The 18241-nt window shown below is 40.7% G+C and overlaps 1 pseudogene; it reads left to right on the top strand.

The window, feature by feature from the left end:
- Positions 1-15452, top strand: part of LOC127666298 (actin-binding protein IPP-like) — a 135379-nt pseudogene extending 119927 nt beyond the window's left edge.
- Positions 15453-18241: the final 2789 nt, after the last annotated feature.

Here is an 18241-nt window from a genome sequence, read left to right as displayed (position 1 = left end):
AGAGACAGATCAAAAGCATGTTCTTAATAGCAAGTCCCAGGACAGTCAGTGTCCTGGAGACCTCACTTTAAAGAACTAACAGCAAGGGGAAAAATGATAACAGAATTAACGGTCAGCAGAGTCAAGCAGCAAATGACTTTTACAGGTGTTTTCCTATTGATCTGTTCATTCGATTAGCTTTAGTACTCTGAAGTCTGACTATGCTGCCTGTGGCTTACCAGACTAAAATGAAATACACTTTAACTATTAGATGCAATACTAAATAATCCTTCTATGGTATCCATTAGCATGTTTGCTTAATTGTGGCTTGGCCTTCATTTCCCCAGAACATTAAGACTATACTTTCTGGGCCATTCAAATTCAGGAGATTAATTTTATTGATTTATTTGTGGTTTAGGTGATAATTACATATGCTTTTAAAGTGTTATAAAGTGATTACAAGAGAAACTCAAACTATGGTATCATTGGCTCTGCTTCCTGATCCTGAAGCCTATGTTCTGCTAGCATGAAGAGAGTGTCACTGTCCTAACTAGGATGACACATCAGCCCCACCAAACCATGAGAGTCTTCAGAAGAGTGGTCCTATTCTCAGTACCATTCAATGTAAATGAAGATGATATTAAATTTAAAAAAAAAGAGTGGGGACTAAAGCTTCTCAATGGGCGATGGCTTAGAGACAACTAATTCCAAAGGGCAAATTACTGTAGTATTATACCTTCAAAGTATCTTTAGCTTTTGCTTCAGCAAAAGTACTTTGGAAAATTCTGAGCTTATCTGAGAGGAGAGGCACTTGTCCTTCACTGTGACCTTCTATGTGTGCTCTGCAGTCTTGGCTGATCATGCACACACACACACACACACACACGCACACGCACACGCACACGCACACGCACACACACACACGTCTTCTGTCTTTCCTTCTTGATCTCTGACCTGAAGCTGAACACCCTCAAGAATAAGGCCTTGAACTGAGCATGCTCAAAAATTAACCTACCCTAAGTTGTTTTCCTGTATTAATACACATAAGCCTCCTCAAAGTCTCCATGACTCTTTTATTGGGTGGAACATTGTTTGAAAAAAAAATCTTGAAATCAGTACAAAGTCTTTCTTCTTTCCAAAGACTTCAATGAACACCCTTCTATGAAAGTAAATGGAGGATGTTGGCAAAGTTTGAACACTCAGAACTGATTCAGGGTGATATTTACCACTATCTAATCTATCTTCCTGACTTTAGACTGAGTTTCCAGGGGGGCTAGCTGGTTCAACCCTAGGGAAAAATTTTTTCAAAACTACTATTCCAGGAAATATAAACCATTTCCAAAAGATTATCTGTGGAACCAGCTGAGTGGGGTGTGTGTGTGTGTGTGTGTGTGTGTGTGTGTGTGTGTGTGTTCTAGAAATTCTTTACCAGCAAGTGTGTCTTTAAGTCGAAGTGAAATTAGTTAATCTTTCTCAATGAACAATTTAGTTATTTTAAATACATAGCAAACTAGTCATTTAGTTAATGTTCCTAAACCTGCTAGATTTTTCTTACTATTATAATGCTAGTTGGTCCCTCAGAATCCACTAGTTCAATAATTTCCAAGCCTTGCTGACTGCCAGGTGGCTTTTAAAATACATATTCCAAACTCCACCCGAATTCAGTGGTCTGGGAAGAAATCCAGGAATATATGTAGTAAAAACCATAACAAATTTAAATCTGGCATTCAAAGTGTTCAGCACAAAAATTCCATCGAGTAAGAGAACCAGGGAGAAAACGTACAGCATACGCACATCGTTAAACAAAGCTGAAACCTACATACATATCAATTTGACACAAACTGAATGTGGAGTGTGTGTTTCCTTTCTCATATATATCTTCTGATTAAACAGAGAAGCCATTTTATATATTTTACACCTGCAATGTGAAGGCTTAGAGACATTTGTAGAGAAACCAGAGCATGACTTAGTTTTGCAAGGTTTAATTAGAATTGCCTGACTGACTTAGAAAGAAAAGCAGATAGTACCAAGCTCTACCCCATAAGATTGTTGGTTTACATTATTTACATTATACTTTCAGTGTTAGAGGAACAAATATATCAAGTCAGTGAGTGTCTTTTACTACAGCTAAGTAGATTTATAAAAGTAGAGGGCGCGCTGAGAAAAACACATGAAGAGTCTTTGTTTCTTAAGAGCCTCACGCTTGGTGACTGACTAGTTAGTTAACTAATCTTGGAAAATAGTGCCAAGGCCTCTCAAACTTGATATAAATTCATATAACTCCCCAGAAAATTCACATAACTCCCCAGAAAGTCTTCTTACAATACAGATTGTAGTTCAGCATATCTAAAATGGAATCAAAGAATCTGAATTACTAACAAGTTTAGCATTGTAAGATGACCTTTATTTATTGTGTCACCTTCTTTTTATTATATCAATAAACTGTAGTTAAAAGTGGGCATTATTCTACAGAGTATGGTGATCTAATCCTGGAAGTACCTAGCACTTGGGAGGCTGAAGCTAGAGGACCAGTGTAAGACCAAGGGGACACAGCGTGTATCATGCCAACCTGTTTAAAATTACATAATTTTTTTCTTTTCATTCTAAGCTTCAGTTAAGTAACTTCTTTTAAGCAGAAGGGAGTTAGGTCACCTTTCTCAATAATAACGAATGATATTTTTTTATTTTTTATTTTTTGCTTGTTTTTTTTTTTCAAACTCTTCTCCAAGATGACCTGTGTTCTATGGAAAGCTGTTTTGGGGCTGGACAAAAGCAAAACAGAATGTGTTCTTGCTCTCCGTTATGTCAGAGTTACTAACACTTTTCTACTGCCCTCACAACACAATGGAAAGTAAACAAATTTGTTCTTGCAGCATTGGCTTACAAGGAAGAAAGTTATGTTTAGAAAATGTCAGAATACCTGCTTCTGATGCTTCTAGTAGCTGCTGCGCATTTGGGTTTTCCCAATGACAGTAGCTAACAGTGAGACAGAATAGTGATGCTCTGGCAGCAGATGTCTGCCTGATGAATCAGGAGAGGAAGGAGCAGTGGAGCTCACAGGGGAACTGGGCAGGCTGTGGAGATAGCCCTCACAGGTATTCTCTTGATGAAGATACTCGATTCCAATTGTCAGCACACTGCAAAAGGAAATGTAGCCAGAGTACTAACTTCTTCCTATTCATATGGCTCCTGGTATGATTGCCATTTGTTTGACCCATGTTTAGTAATCCACTGCATTTTGGCAACGGTATCATCTGATTCCCAAATATGGCGTACTTACATGTTAGATGGGGCTATGGAGAATGGCATTGCTGTCTGAGGAGTTTTGCTTCTAGTGGCTTGGGAAGAAGCTTGTGTGAACCTGAGTGCTGTCAGGTTTCATCTGGGTTTCTTTAGAAGTTAGGAGAGTCCCTTTCAACCATCAACCAAAGCTCCATTTAGGAGACAGGATGCTTAAGAATTACTTCATCTTTGAAGAACACCCCATACATACGACAATACACAGATGAAATTTTTAAATCCTTCTACAACATAAAGGCTTACATTCAAAGCATGGAGAGCTCTTCTCTTGGTCTGTTTACTCTCCAAATCACAGCAAGGTTTTAGGAAGTAGAGTCTGATCGAGAGAGCTGATACATCAATTAACTGACAGGGACTGGGTCTACACAGGTAGCAGGGCACAGTCCTGTGTATTAAAAAAGACTAACTCTGTAGGACATAAATACCAAAACCAGAACAGAAAAAAAAATGTAATTCATTTGTATTGGCCGATTCCTGGGCATGGGGCCTGTCCTGGAATATGGCTGATATTTCTTGTGGGTAGAGAGGTAGGAAGGATCTGGAAGAAGTTGTGAGGGGAGAATGTGATTAAAATAAAATGTATGAAAAATGTTTTAACTTAAAAAATACTGATGGAATATTGGAAAGTTTTATATTCAGTAACAAAAATGTTGTCACTTCATTAGCAGAGCCTAGTTTTTAAGATTCTATGTAATTATAATACATTATGAAAGTCTGTTTATCATCTCTAGACTATAATTGCCAGGACCAGACTTACAACTTTTAGAGTTCAAATGTCTCTTTTGAGAATGCCATAGAAACAACATCACCTTCCCAGGACAGATAATCAGCCCTCACACTCAATGAAGTTCATGGATTCTACAAAGGCCTTTATCTACCTCTAACTTCTATAACCAAGTTATAAAATTCACTGTGGTCAATATAATGATTATGTGAGACCTTCAAAAAATAGATGTGGTTTTCTAAGGACTGGACACTACCCCTGAAATAAGCATCTTCTGCCCACAAACTAGTACAGCTCTCAGATATCACTAAAGAAGCTTCTTTTTGTGTAGACGGTGGTTAACGCATGAGCTCAAAACTGGTTGAAGCTTACAGAATAGTTATCTAAGGAGTAACTCAATCATAAAGAGAACATCTGCGTTAACCCAGACTCAAAAGGTGAATCATGGTATGCACTCACTAATAAGTGGATATTAACCTAGAAAACTGGAATACCCAAAACATAATCCACACATCAAATGAGGTACAAGAAGAAAGGAGGAGTGGCCCCTGGTTCTGGAAAGACTCAGTGAAACAGTATTCAGCAAAACCAGAACGGGGAAGTGGGAAGGGGTGGGTGGGAGGATAGGGGAAGAGAAGGGGGCTTGCGGGACTTTCGGGGAGTGGGGGGGCTAGAAGAGGGGAAATCATTTGAAATGTAAATAAATTATATCGAATAATTAAAAAAAACTGAATTAGTAATTACCATAAAAAAAAAGAGAGAACATCTGCATTATACACTCCAAACAGGCCCAGGGAACAAGACAGGAAACAGAAAGATGTAAGAGCTAGAGGTCTGTGGGGGAAAGGGGGGATCTGGATAGCAGTGTCTTTTGACCCTGAAAGGGCTGTGGTGCTCATGAAGTCTCTCAACTGTGGTTCAAGACCTAAAGAAGATCAACCCAGTTCACAGACTACCATGGAGAATGGGAGAGCTTTGTGAACTCCAGCTTCTAGCTGAGGAGCTCTTGACAGTAGATGGTTGCTAGGGAATGTAAAGTCTGTTTTCTTCGGGGATGTGGCCTGTAGTAGGTTGACCACTCTCCAGTGGATAGCCCAACACCCATGCATGTGAGGGCAGCACAAGTTGGATCTGTGACATATTTAAAAAGAGTAGAGGACATGAAGTTGGGAAAGGGTTGGAGTGTGGGCTTGAATCTAAAGTAGTTGGGGTGATGAATGGAAGAGCAGAAATGATCAAAATGCATTGTACGCACATGTGAAAAATCTCTATAGATAAATAAAAGGTATTTTTTTTTAAAAAGAAGCTCAGCATTTCAATTCACCTCACAGAACTTTCTGCTGTCAGGCCCACACTCCAGAGAAAACATGAGGGCGTTAACAGGAATAGCCCACTGTGAAGTTCTGATAGCCACCAGCTTCCTGTGCGGGGGCCCAATGGGACAGGCTTCAGTTATCTAAGACAATTCATTTGGTGCCAACTCCTGTGGCCATTTAATTGTTCAGTGTTTCCATGTTCAGGAACTCCTCCCCGAGGCCTGGCTGCCTGTGGCGTCACTGCCATTCTGAATCATGCAAATAAGGATGTCACATCCTCTGACTCAGGAGGCTTTATTTCATTGACAATTATTTTAGGATTCTGAAACACGGGGTCGGTCTACGGTTAGACCTGACTCCCTTAACACATCCCCGCTTCGATGCTGAAACAGGCTGTCAGGTATGCACAGAGGACCCTTTCATCTGACTTTGAAAGGCACACTCATTTACTGGCAGGGAAGTTCTCTTCTGCTAGGAGGCTGTGATCACCAGCCTTGCCAAGTTTGGCGAAGCAACAAAAGGCTCATTTCTACGTATATTTTGCTCCCAATTTTCCCTAAGGAAAGGGCGAGTCAGGATATGCACACACAGCACAGAGAACTGAAATAGCCTTGTATAAGTAGCTCAGAAACTACTCAGTAAAGTTCTCTGGGTTTCTGCCTTCAGAGCATCAATTGCCCCTATCTTTTGTGCACTGGCTAGGTAGCCTTCCTAGAGATCAACTACCTGTGCATGAATCTGAAAGGCAGTGTGTGTAGATTTTATAAAACAGACATTAAGAGTATCAATGAAATCCCATTATTGCTACACACACTGATTGTGTGACCCTAAGTAATTTACTGAACCTCTCTAAACCTTGGTTTGTCCATTTATAATATGAGCGCATAAAAGCACTGCTCTCAGAGTTAGCTGTGAGGGCTGCTTTGATTCAGTGCTGTAAAGTAGCTATACTAGTGCATGGGGTAGACAGCATTGTATGATATATGTATCAAGCACTCTGTGGTGATCAACTGTTTATACTGTGTAAGCTATATGCAAATCATTCTTTAAATGTAGTTACATCTTAGAGAGACATATATTGGTTTTCACTTGCAGAACAAGACAACATAGCACCGAGTTTTATATTGTATTTAAAAGTCGGTCACTCATGGGGCCAAGGAAGCTGCGCCCTTGAAATCTGTACATGGCTGTCTAAACAAGACCTGAGCAATCCCATCAGCAGTTGGCATGCCAATGGAGATGGGGAAAGCTCCAGGGGCCTCACCTCTAGATGAAGAACTGAAAGGAACAACTGACAAGGGAGAGACAATTAGCCTTCCCTGGGAATGAGACCCCGATTGGTTATCCAATACCAAGTAGTCTTCCTTAGGACCACATATATGCAGGCAACACTGAGCCAGCTCAACAGGTTAAGTTTGTACGTACATGTAACAAACATTTCTTTAAGCCTTAAATTTGGGAGGGAGTAAGAGCACGTGAGGGGGGTTAGGAGGAGGGGGGACGTGGAGGACAGAAATGATGGAATTAATATTTTAGTTAAATGAAAAAGAAATCAGCCAAGTTTTTCTTTTTAATCTTATCTCTTAGTTGACTTTGGGGCTCAAAGTTCTCATCTGTCAAGAAACAATCTTTTTTTTTTTTTTTAGTTTTCTTGCTTTTCCGTGGGGTTTCAATGCTGTTTCATCAAAACAAACAAAGCACTCAGTTCACAAGTCATTCTTTCTAACTACCAAGAATTGACAATGGTCTAAGTATTCATATGAAACACAGACAATGAACACAGGCTTTCCTAGCAGCACACTGTGTGGCAGCCTGGTTCTACCCTCTTCATCCTTCAAAAGGCAGTTTTGATGCATATCACCTCTCCGGGAAGCAGGTATGCCCACGTGAACACCCGTTCCTTGAGACGATAGATGCCTTACTGTTACTGATTTTCAGGATCACATTCAGTCCCAGGCTCTGAAGATGTTCATCCGGAGCTACCTAACCAGATGGGACACGTGTGTCAACTGAGACCTTGGAAGTATGAAAAACATAAGAGCTTTTATTTTGCCTGGGTTTACTCTAGTTTAAATATTTAGTATGTGTGTATGACAGACAGACAGACAGACAGACAGACAGATGTGGGGCTGTATATGGAAGCCAGAAGATGGCATCGGTGAACTGCCTTATTACTATCCAACCCTTCCTTTGAGACAAGGTTTCTCTGACATTTTCTCAGGTAGGCTAGAAGCCACTAAGCCCCAATCATTCTCTTTTCTCTATCCCCTTCACAGCTGGGGCTACAAATGCGGAGAAGGGGGGAACGCCTTGATATGTAAATGCCCGGGATCTGAACTACAGTTTACAAGGTTCTGCAGTAACCCCACATGGAATAGCACAGCCTAACCTGCCATGTTGCAGAACTGTCTGCCAGGTTCTGCTTCTGCCCTCTGGGTGCCCAGTCACCGATGAGCACCAAGCTGGATTTAAAGGAACAGAGATGCTCCAGGTGGTGAGTTCAGGGAGAGACAGCCTTCTCTGAGACGGGATTTCAGAGAAAACACTCTCTTTTATTGTGAATAACAAGGGTTATACAAACCTCTGGAAGTGAGTAGAGGCTTTCTGAAAGAATGCACATTATCAGCTGGTACAGAGAACTCTTCATTTGCATGAAGAGGGATTCCAGGTGCTTGCTAGATGTGTCCTTATAGGGAGAGAGGAAGGTTTTGTTGTTGTTGTTGTTGTTGCAACTTACTTTTAATAAGAGTTCAGCCTCTCCTCTAGCCCCCCACCCAGAAGAGGTAGTAGAAAAGAAAAGTTATAAGGATATGGGGAAGTGGACCTGTTGTTCAGCAGTAGATCTTTAGGGGCAAGCTTGTTCTTCTTTGGCAGCAGTTCAGTCCCATAGCAAACACCAAATATGATTTAGCAGCTGCAGACCAGTCCTCTAGGCAGGCAGACACCAGGCATGAACTAGCAACTGTAGTTCAATCCTGAAGAAACAGCCAGCTTATCAACTGGCCTGAGGAGAGGCTGTGGAAGCAGCAACTGCCACAGGAACCTCAAGATCAGTTCTTGGGCAAGTTTCTCTCGATGGCCCTGTTATCACAAGATGAGCTCAACAGTAATCTCTAAGGCAAAGCAATATGTGTGTCTTTTTTAAAGAATAGCGAGGAAGAGCAAGCCAAACCAAAGCTCAGTGCTTGTCCTGGGTCCTTTCATGTGTCTGCTATATCCAAACATCCTTTCACCTATGTCTGCTTCAGAAAAACAATCATTCACATGTTTGCTTTAGCAAGATATCCTTTCATCTGTGCGCCCCAATAAACTGTCATTTGACATAACTAACTTTCCAAAGAATTAGATGTTTCCATTCCACATCTGCAAGGATCTATTCTAAAATTGAGCTAGAAATCCACCTCCGTGAAGCAATAATACTGTTGGGAGATATGCACCAGAGAAGACTACTCAGACATGGCCAACAGAAAGGCTGTATTAGCCCCAGTGCAGTGACAAGCCTTTCTCTGGGTGGGATTTTAAGCACAAAAACTCTATCTTGGGTTGGTTAAACATGTCGTTTTGCCACCAGGTGATGTTACTACCTCAAGGATGGCAGAGGCGGGGTGGTACAGGGTCCTTGTACCAGGACATGCAGACCTAGAGCAAGGACGGAAAAGTCCGACTCCTGCTGGACAAGATGTTCAGGGTTTGGATACATCTTGACCTCACTCTTGCTCAGGACTGGCTCCCCACCCTACCCCCACCCCCACCCCACCGCCATCCCTACCCCTGTCACATAGCTTTCCCCCAACTGCAGAACTTTACAGAAGAGGCTGGTGCTCCTAGAGAAATTTGCAGAAAGATTCATTCAGCCAGCTCTGCTCTTGTTCCGTGCTTGTCTATTTTGGTTCCAGACCTTTTAGTCGGTACTTCGATTACTCATTTCTCTTTCAAAATGGTCCTTCATAATGTCTGAATGACAGCCACAATATTCCACCCACAAAGGCCCATTGTTCAACTTTCATCCTTTACCCACGAAGGACTGCCTTCCGTGCCACTCCTACGGGACACACTCCAGCTGCCTGTGCAAGTGTTCTTCCGCACATCTTGCCCTTAACATAGGGCAGTGTGTTACGTTTTGCTCCTTTGTAGAAACAGGAACTGTTTCATTTTAGTTTGGACAGAAAATGAGCCTTGATAAACACGGCCAGAAACCCGATGCTTTCTATGTAACATTAGCAATCTTGACTTTCTATTCCTCCATTATTTATGATTTTTTTCTTCTATTTCATAAAATTAGCCTCCGTGAAGACTCAGTGAAGCAGTATAGGGCAAAAAAACCAGAACGGGGAAGTGGGAAGGGGTAGGTGGGAGGACAGGGGGAGAGAAGGGGGCTTATGGGACTTTCGGGGAGTGGGGGGCTAGAAAAGAGGAAATCATTTGAAATGTAAATAAAAAATATATCGAATAAAAAAAATTAGCCTCCGTGGATGAGCCGCCGTGATTATGATGGAAAAGTCCTCTCCACTCTAGCTTTCCCCTTCCCCCTACACTCCTGTTATTTGTCAGGTGTGATCTGTCCAAGTTTAGAGAGAGTCAAAGGAAAGAAATCTTCTAGGCAGAAGAGGCTGCTTTCTTTTTGAGTCTCTGCTAAATCTATATTATAATAAAAATAACTTCTGTTGAATTTTGGTTTTCCCCATTATGGTTTTATTGTCTTACTCAATCTCAACTATGATACTCTAGCCAAACAATCACCCTCCCTTATAATTAGGTCAGAGAATATAACTGTTATTTTTAGTCAAGTCCCTAGTACACCCTGGCTTATATTCAACTTTTTCTCCCCAAATCACTACCGGGATGATTTTGCTAAGGAACAATTGAAAGAAAACCCACATGAAACAACAAAAAATTAAGTTTCAAAATATGACATCATGATTGTCATATCACTTTTAACTGAAAATATGGGCACTTTCTCATTGTTCATCCACATCTGCTGAGCTGACAGGGCCTGGGTAGTTCACACACATCGCTCAGTAAGTCACTTCCTTCATTTGTCTCCAGACTAGATTTCCAGGAAGAACAGTCACATCACTTTCTGTATGTTGCCTGACTCAGGCTTGCCACAATTCTGTGGAGAAGGTGACTATGTTTGCTGGGTGTTTATCTTACTCTTTTTTTGATATGAGGGTGGTAACCCCAAAAAATTTTAATTTCTCTCATTTTGATTGGACTCTCGATTCTCACACACTTTAATCTCTATTGATGATTTCATGTTATCACTTGAGTGATGTATGCAACACCATGAATCAAATGGATTGACAGATTATGTTTGTCAGATTTTTTTATTTAATAGGCAGCAATTGCTTTAACACCAACCATTTTTTTATTTTATTTATTTTAGTGTGTGTGTGTGTGTGTGTGTGTGGTGTGGTGTGGTGTGGTGTGTGGATGTGTGTGCATTTTTGTACATGCACATTCCTTGGAATTTATGCAGAGGTCAGATGACAACTTTTATAGAAGTCTGTTTTTGCATTCCACCATGTTGGTCACAAAGATTAAACTCAAGTTATGCACTGGGCTTGGCAGCAAATACCTTTATCTGAAGAGTCATCTCCCCAGCCCAGAAAAAAAAAAAGAAGTTTAATTACTTAACTTAGGTTTCTTTCAAGAAATCTGATAAATCACATAATATTGGGCATAAACAGGCAGATAGATACTTTAGAATAAATTAAGGAATTATTTTCCAGAAAGCCAAAACAGATGAAATCATCATGTGTGAATTCAGAACTGTGAAATACTAAGATACCTACTTGACAGTAAGATAGTTTAATGCAACCATGATAGTTAAACTAGCAATTGTTATAAAAGACTCATATTTCTTGCTTTTTATGTCAACAAAATCTATAACAATTAGAAAGAAACTCATAAGAAAGATAAAAATAAAACTCATAGGAAGGGAAATGACTAGATTAAAAGCCAATAATTTACTTACTGATCTTTAGAAGGTTAGAGGTGGCCATGAACTTTACATACCATTTTATGCCATCTTTTATTTATTTTTACATTACTAAAACCTGATTCATACATCTAAAAAGAATAAGAGATAAACTTTGGTGTTAATATATTCACAATCCTCCTAGAGAAGGTAAATGTAATTGTTACATCAATGTCCAGAGGTAGGATTACTAATGAAGTACCAACAGGACACAAAGAAGGGTCTACAGATTAGACTCCCTAGGGGCTCAACAGAAGGTAAGCAGATGAGAAGAGAGAAATGGGAATGGAAAGAGGGGCATAATGCACTGGGGGATCTCAAGTGTCATACTGGAAGAGGAGCAGCAAGCTGGAGAGACTCATGAGTGAAAGTCAGATCCTGAGTGGTTTATTTGCAATATAAATTGGGGAGGATTTTCAGACTTTAGTAAAGGCAAAAAATTGTCCAAATTTTATCACTTACCAGTTAGTTTGTACTTCATGCTAAACCACTCCGAATTCTTCAGATTTTAAAACACTTAGTTTGTGGTTTTGTACTGGCTGGTTTTGTGTCAACTTGATAGAAGCTGGAGTTATCACAGAGAAAGGAGCTTCAGTTGGGGAATGCCTCCATGAGATCCAGCTGTGGGGCATTTTCTCAGTTGGTGAAGGAGGAGGTAGGGCCCATTGTGGTTGGTGCCATCCTGGGCTGGTATGCTTGAGTTCTATAAGAAAGCAAACTGAGCAAGCCAGGGGAAGCAAGCCAGTAAGTAACATCCCTCCATGGCCTCTGCATCAGCTCTTGCTTCCTGACCTGCTTGAGTTCCAGCCCTGGCCTCCTTTGGTGATGAACAGCAATGTGGAAGTGTAAGCTGAATAAACCCTTTCCTCTCCAACTTGCTTCTTGGTCATGATGTTCTGTTCAGAAAATAGAAACCCTAAGACAGAGCAGCTCTGACAAGCATCTCTGTAGCTTCTACTTCACTCTTACATATCGAAGGCCCAATGTTCAGGTATCAGCTAGATTGTCTAGGATGGCTTCATTCACGTGATGCTTCTGGACTTCCTCACAGAGCTATTATTTCTTGTTCATGAGAGCTACAGCATGAGAAAGACAACTTGGCTTCCATTGCATGGTCTCGCTGTTCTAAGAACAGCAGAGCTCTGAGCAGACAATGTGCACAGTGCCATCACCACCACATCTCATCCCTCAGAGGCAGTGACAAGGCTGCTAGCCTAGACTGAGAGGGAAGGGGAAGCACAGGAACAAGCTTTCTTCTCATGGGGAAATCTACAATGTTTACCTAACTACTACAAAGAACTAACGCCAAGGATAAGAAAAAGAGGAGACTCTGCACTCACATAGCAATGATGTAATGAGTCTAAACTCAAGCAAGCACAGCAATGGAGAAAGGAGCATCATTTCAAGAAGCCTTAATGGTTGAAAAGGTTGTATTTCATGAAAGATCAGAGGAGAAGAAATGCCTAGTTTGACCAAAACTGAGCTAGAAATAATTAAATACTTGTATATTTACAGAATTCTCTTAACAGCATAATGTCAAATGATTTGCTCCTTATGCCAGAACATTCAAGAACCAGGACATTCAAGAAGAATGTAGACTGTGGATCATCTCAGTTCATCAAACCTTAATTCAATGCTCTCAGCTTCAGTGCCAAGTAATGGCCTTGCCCTTATGAAGTTAATATTTCTTCCATCCTGTCCAAGAATTAAAGTACATGAGGAACCAGATGGTAACAGGGAATAGGAATTGATCAAATGACAAAAATATATCATAGTCTGTCAGTTACCTACTTTCATGTCACTACAAAGGGTCCAGTACACATATTCTATATTGGCATATGACTATATGATACGATACCTAGTGCCTGGGTTTCTCTCTGTAAATGAATCCCTTTGCCAAACAGTTTAGACTTGCTCACTATTGACAGGACTGGAACAGGTAATGGGGAAGTGTTCCCAGCTAGGGAGCATGTCTTGTAGTTCAGTGGATTAGCACAGCAGTGTGGGAAGCAGGAGGTGTAGGCCAGTGTCTCCTGACCAGACCTTATGCCACTTCTGGGCAATAATGTTGGCATGACCCGAGCCAGCCAGGAGGAGGGTGGGTGAGGAGAAGCTTGAGCTTCTTAGGGTAAACTGAAGACTTAATTTGGGCACCAGAAACCCTAACAAGTAATCTCACACCTTGAGCCACCAACTTCCCTTAAAGTATGCTTTACCCCAGCTAGACACACATACACACACAAATCCTGTTTAGGGTTGTGGTTTAAGAAGTGAACAGAGACATATGATGAGTTTGTTTAATGACATGCAGTACTGGAATGCTGAAGACCTGCAGCAGATGTAAAATTCCAAGTCTTGTTAAAAACGTTTTAAGATTGTAAAATTATTAAAATGCATATGAATCAAGTTTTAATACACTGGGTGGATGAGACTGTCCATTGCACCATTTTTTTCTTTGGGTTCTCAGGCATAGTTCTGACAGTGTAAGAACTCTGTAACATTTAACATTGAATAAACAGTAAACCTATGAAAAAATAATAATAAAGAGGCAGAGCCTTGGAGGGCACTGGTGGGAAGGGACGCGGCGGGATACAAGCAGATGATGGGCAACAGTGTCTGTGATCATCACGTCTAAGGAGGAGTGCCCCAAGGCGGCTGACAGTTCATTTTCCTCTGATAAACATGCCCAGCATATCTTGGCCCAGATGAACAAAATAAGAAGTGGACAGCATTTCTGTGATGTCCCTCGGCCGGTCCTGGCTGCCGGTAGTCCGTACTTTGCAGCTTTGTCCACTGGAGGAATGACAGAGTCTTCAAAAGATGTTGTGCAGACTCTAGGAGTTGAAGCTGGAATCTTTCAGTTACTTCTAGATTTCATTTATACAGGATTAGTGAGCATAGCTGGGAATAAGGACCAGGAGTTGATTGCTGCAGCGGACATGCTGCAGCGGACATGCTGCAGCGGAAATGCTGCAGTGAACTGAAGTTGTTAATCTTTGCTGTGATGTTCTGAAAAGACAAACTGAGCCTCAGAACTGCATTGGACTCTTTCAGTTCTCTGAGCAAATTGCCTGCCGTGATCTTTTGGAATTTACGGAAAATTATATTCATATCTATTTCTTGGAGGTTTATAGTGGGGAAGAGTTCCTGGTACTTACAAAAGATCTGCTGATCAAAATTTTATGAAGAGCTTAGCATTGAAGATGAATACCAAGTCTTCTTAGCTGCAATCCAGTGGGTTCTGAAAGATCTGGGAAAGAGAAGAAAGCATGTGGTGGAAGTGTTACATCCAGTTCGATTCCCCTTGTTTCCATCCCTGAAGCTTTTAAAGTACTTTGAAGGAGTATCTGATTTTAAACTCTGAGTTGCCCTGCAAACACTTTTGAAAGAGTAATGTGAACCCTGCAAGTCTCCCAAAGAAAACAAGCTTTGTAGTTTTCTGCAGACATCTAAAGTTCGACCTCAGAAGAAGGCAAGAAAATATCTGTATGCAGTACGGGGGGGGGGGGGTGTGTGGAGTGATAACTGAACCCTCAGCTGTGTAGAACGTTTGGATACCTTTAGCCAGTACTGGATCACTGTATCTTCACTCCATCAGGCTCGGTACGGACTTGGAGTTGCAGTTTTAGGAGGGATGGTCTACGCTATCGGAGGAGAAAAGAATCCGATGATCTTTGGCTGTACTGAGTGTTATGATCCAGTTACTAAACAATGGACAACTGTTGCTTCAATGAATCACCCCCGTTGTGGATTGGGAGTATGTGTGTGCTACAGGGCAATCTATGCTTTGGGTGGGTGGGTTGGAGCTGAGATTGGCAACACCTTTGAACGATTTGACCCTGATAAAAACAAATGGGAAGTCAGCTGTGATGTCGCGCTACTACTTTGGGTGCTGTGAAAGGCAAGGTTTAATTTATGCAGTTGGAGGAATCAGCAGTGAAGAACTAGAGCTCTGCTCCTTTGAGGTTTATGATCCACTTTCCAAGCGGTGGTCTCCACTTCCTCCTATGGAACCAGAAGAGCTTGTCTTGGGGTGGCGGCGCTCAATGATGCATCTGTGCTATTGGACGGTGGATATCAGAGTCCTTTCTTCTTTATTTTCCAGGCAGTCACCACAGTGATGGTTAGTGTGAGGAGGAGGGACTTTTGTTAGGTCACCAAGCTGTATTTGAACTTGGGTAAGCTCACTAAGTACGATGTCACTGCCTGGTTTGGGAAAAGCTGAACTGTGGTTACAACGTTTGATTGCTTTAGCCCAGGTAAACGGTGAACTCTCACCATTCTTTATGCTCCAGCCTTCCAAGTGCACGAGCCACCGTGCATGGCCCTCTAGGTACAGCTTGGAGCATCCTTATTCTGAAATCTCAAAGTTTTTGAATGGGAACATCCAATCCAAAAAAAAAAAAAAAAAAAAAGTTTTGGATGTTGGAACATTTTAGATTTCTGATTTTCAGAATAGAGATATTCAGCTGATGAGTGTGCTATATAAATATTCTAAAGTCTGGTATATTCTGAAATACAAACACTTTCAGTCCCAAGCATTTCAGATCTTTATCAGGGATTTAACCTGTACATGTGGAGATTTTTTTATAGGCAAAAATTGTAAGTTTTAACCACCTTGGATCTAAAACTGCTTCTAAAAGGCTCCTTTTCCTTGATAGTCATTTTAGGAGTAGTTTTTACTGCATTCTGAAGGCTATCATCATTGCTTTATTCCTGCTAGTCCAGTTAGAACCACTTTATTGAGATTTTGCATACTTTAGACTTAACTGGCTGAGGCAGAACTGTAATGTCAAGAAAATCACTATTTGAGTATGTATGATTAGTTCAGAAGTTCCCTGAAAAGTTCTCAGGTGATAATATATTATTTTTGAAAGAATGTACTAATTAGGGGCTGAAAGATGACTGCTCTTCCAAAGGTCCTGAGTTCAATTCCCAGAACCACATGGTGGTTCACAATGTCTGTAATGGGATCTGATGCCCTCTTCTGGTGTGTCTGGAGACAGCTTTAGTGTTCTCATGTACAGAATATAAATCTTTTTTTTTTTAAAGAATTTACTAATTAATATAATTAATGAAATTCTGACTATTTTCTTTTCTTTGAATTAACTTAGTTCATTAGCATTACTGGATTACCACACTGTAATAGTATTACACTGGCTTTTGTTTTTAACTTTAGGAATGCATACATTTAGTTATATAACTTTATTTTCAGAGAAATTAAAGTGATCTTTCTCAAAAAAAACAAATAATAAAGAGCAGAAAAGTCTAAACAATCCTTGAGGCAGAGGCAATATCTGAAGATAGTAAGATAGTTACACCAAAATACCTTGTAAATACTATAAACTATATCAGTTTAAATATGATCTATGTGACTACACGGCACAACTCACAGGGCCTTGTTTTCAATGATTTATTGTTAGGATACATGAGATAAATAGTTGTTATGATCACAGTCTGTATGCTGTGATTCAGATGAAGAACTATGATTAAATTTCTTTACCCATTAATTCTTGGGCTCAGAATTCAAGTTGTTATAAATCTGTCAAAACTTGACTATCTGTGAGCCAACAAGCTACCACAAAGATATGGCAGTTGCAGAGCCAGAGGGGATCTTAGGAAACAGGCAGAGATGAGGGGAGCAGAGCAGAGCAAAGCAAGGATATGTTGTGCCACCAAAGGCAAGATCCTGTAATGAAACTAAGACCTAGTGAAAATTCACTCCAATTATTCAAGAGCAAAGTTAAAAGGAAACTCAGTCCAGGATATAAGATAAATAATAATGTTTAAATAAGTGAACAGATACAGATGAATCCAAACTAAGTCATGGGAACAGGAGATAGAAGCCTGTCTTTCTTTGAGATCCTTACAAGCTGGAACAAGAAAACAAAGAGTGATAGAAATAAAGATAAAGTGCTTCCCTCCATCCTCCTATACAAACCACTACCCAAGGAAAAGATGGAGATACACTGCAGAGGCAAGATCCTTGGGGTGGACAGAACTCAGAAGAGGTGGTCACTGTCTACAAGCCCTTACAAGAATACCAAATTCACATGAGCACTGCAAAGACTTCCAATAAAGCACCCAGTCTTCCAGCAAGAGAGCTCTTTATGTAGTGGTTCAAAAGTTCAAGGAAGGGCTCTGGCAACATGTAGATCCTGAGAACAATTGGAATGGATGCATAGTGAGACCAAACTCATCATGAACTCATGGAAACATGTCCACCGCACTGTAACCCAGGTGTCTCTGAAATCCCTGATTGTCACACATGTCTAAATGAAAAATTTCCTACTACTGCTACCATCACCTCAACAACCACTTCAAGGTTCTTCTGCAAGTCCCTAGGTGAAAAAGAGAGGGGGGAGAGAGGAAAGATGGGGGAGGGAGAGAGAAGGAGGGAGGGAAGAAAGAAAGAAAGAAAGAAAGAAAGAAAGAAAGAAAGAAAGAAAGAAAGAAAGAAAGAAAGAAAGAAAGAAAGAAAGAAAGAAAGAAAGAAAGAAAGAAAGAAAGAAAGAAAGAGAGAAAGAGAGAGAGAGAGAGAGAGAGAGAGAGAGGGAGGGAGGGAGGGAGGGAGGGAGGGAGGAAGGAAGGAAGGAAGGAAGGAAGGAAGGAAGGAAGGAAGGAAGGAAGAAAGGAAGAAAGAAAGGAAGGAAGGAAGAAAGAAAGGAAGGAAGGAAGAGAGAAAGAGAGAGAAAAGATAGATAAAATAGATAAGAGATATAGAAGATAGATTAGATAGAGATAGATAGATAAGATAGAGATATAGAAGATAGATTAGATAGATTAGATAGATAGATAGATAGATAGATAGATAGATAGATAGATAGATAGATAGATAGATCAGGTAGGACTTTTCACTCATCAGATGTTAACTTTGTACCCTGTCCCAGGTTTACGTGACTTAGCTACTCTCTAGAACTCAGCCTTTTGTTTGGGGCACAC

This window comes from Apodemus sylvaticus, chromosome 15 (genome assembly GCF_947179515.1).
Source record: "Apodemus sylvaticus chromosome 15, mApoSyl1.1, whole genome shotgun sequence".
NCBI lineage: Eukaryota > Metazoa > Chordata > Mammalia > Rodentia > Muridae > Apodemus > Apodemus sylvaticus.
This window is presented reverse-complemented; position numbering and strand designations above follow the sequence as displayed.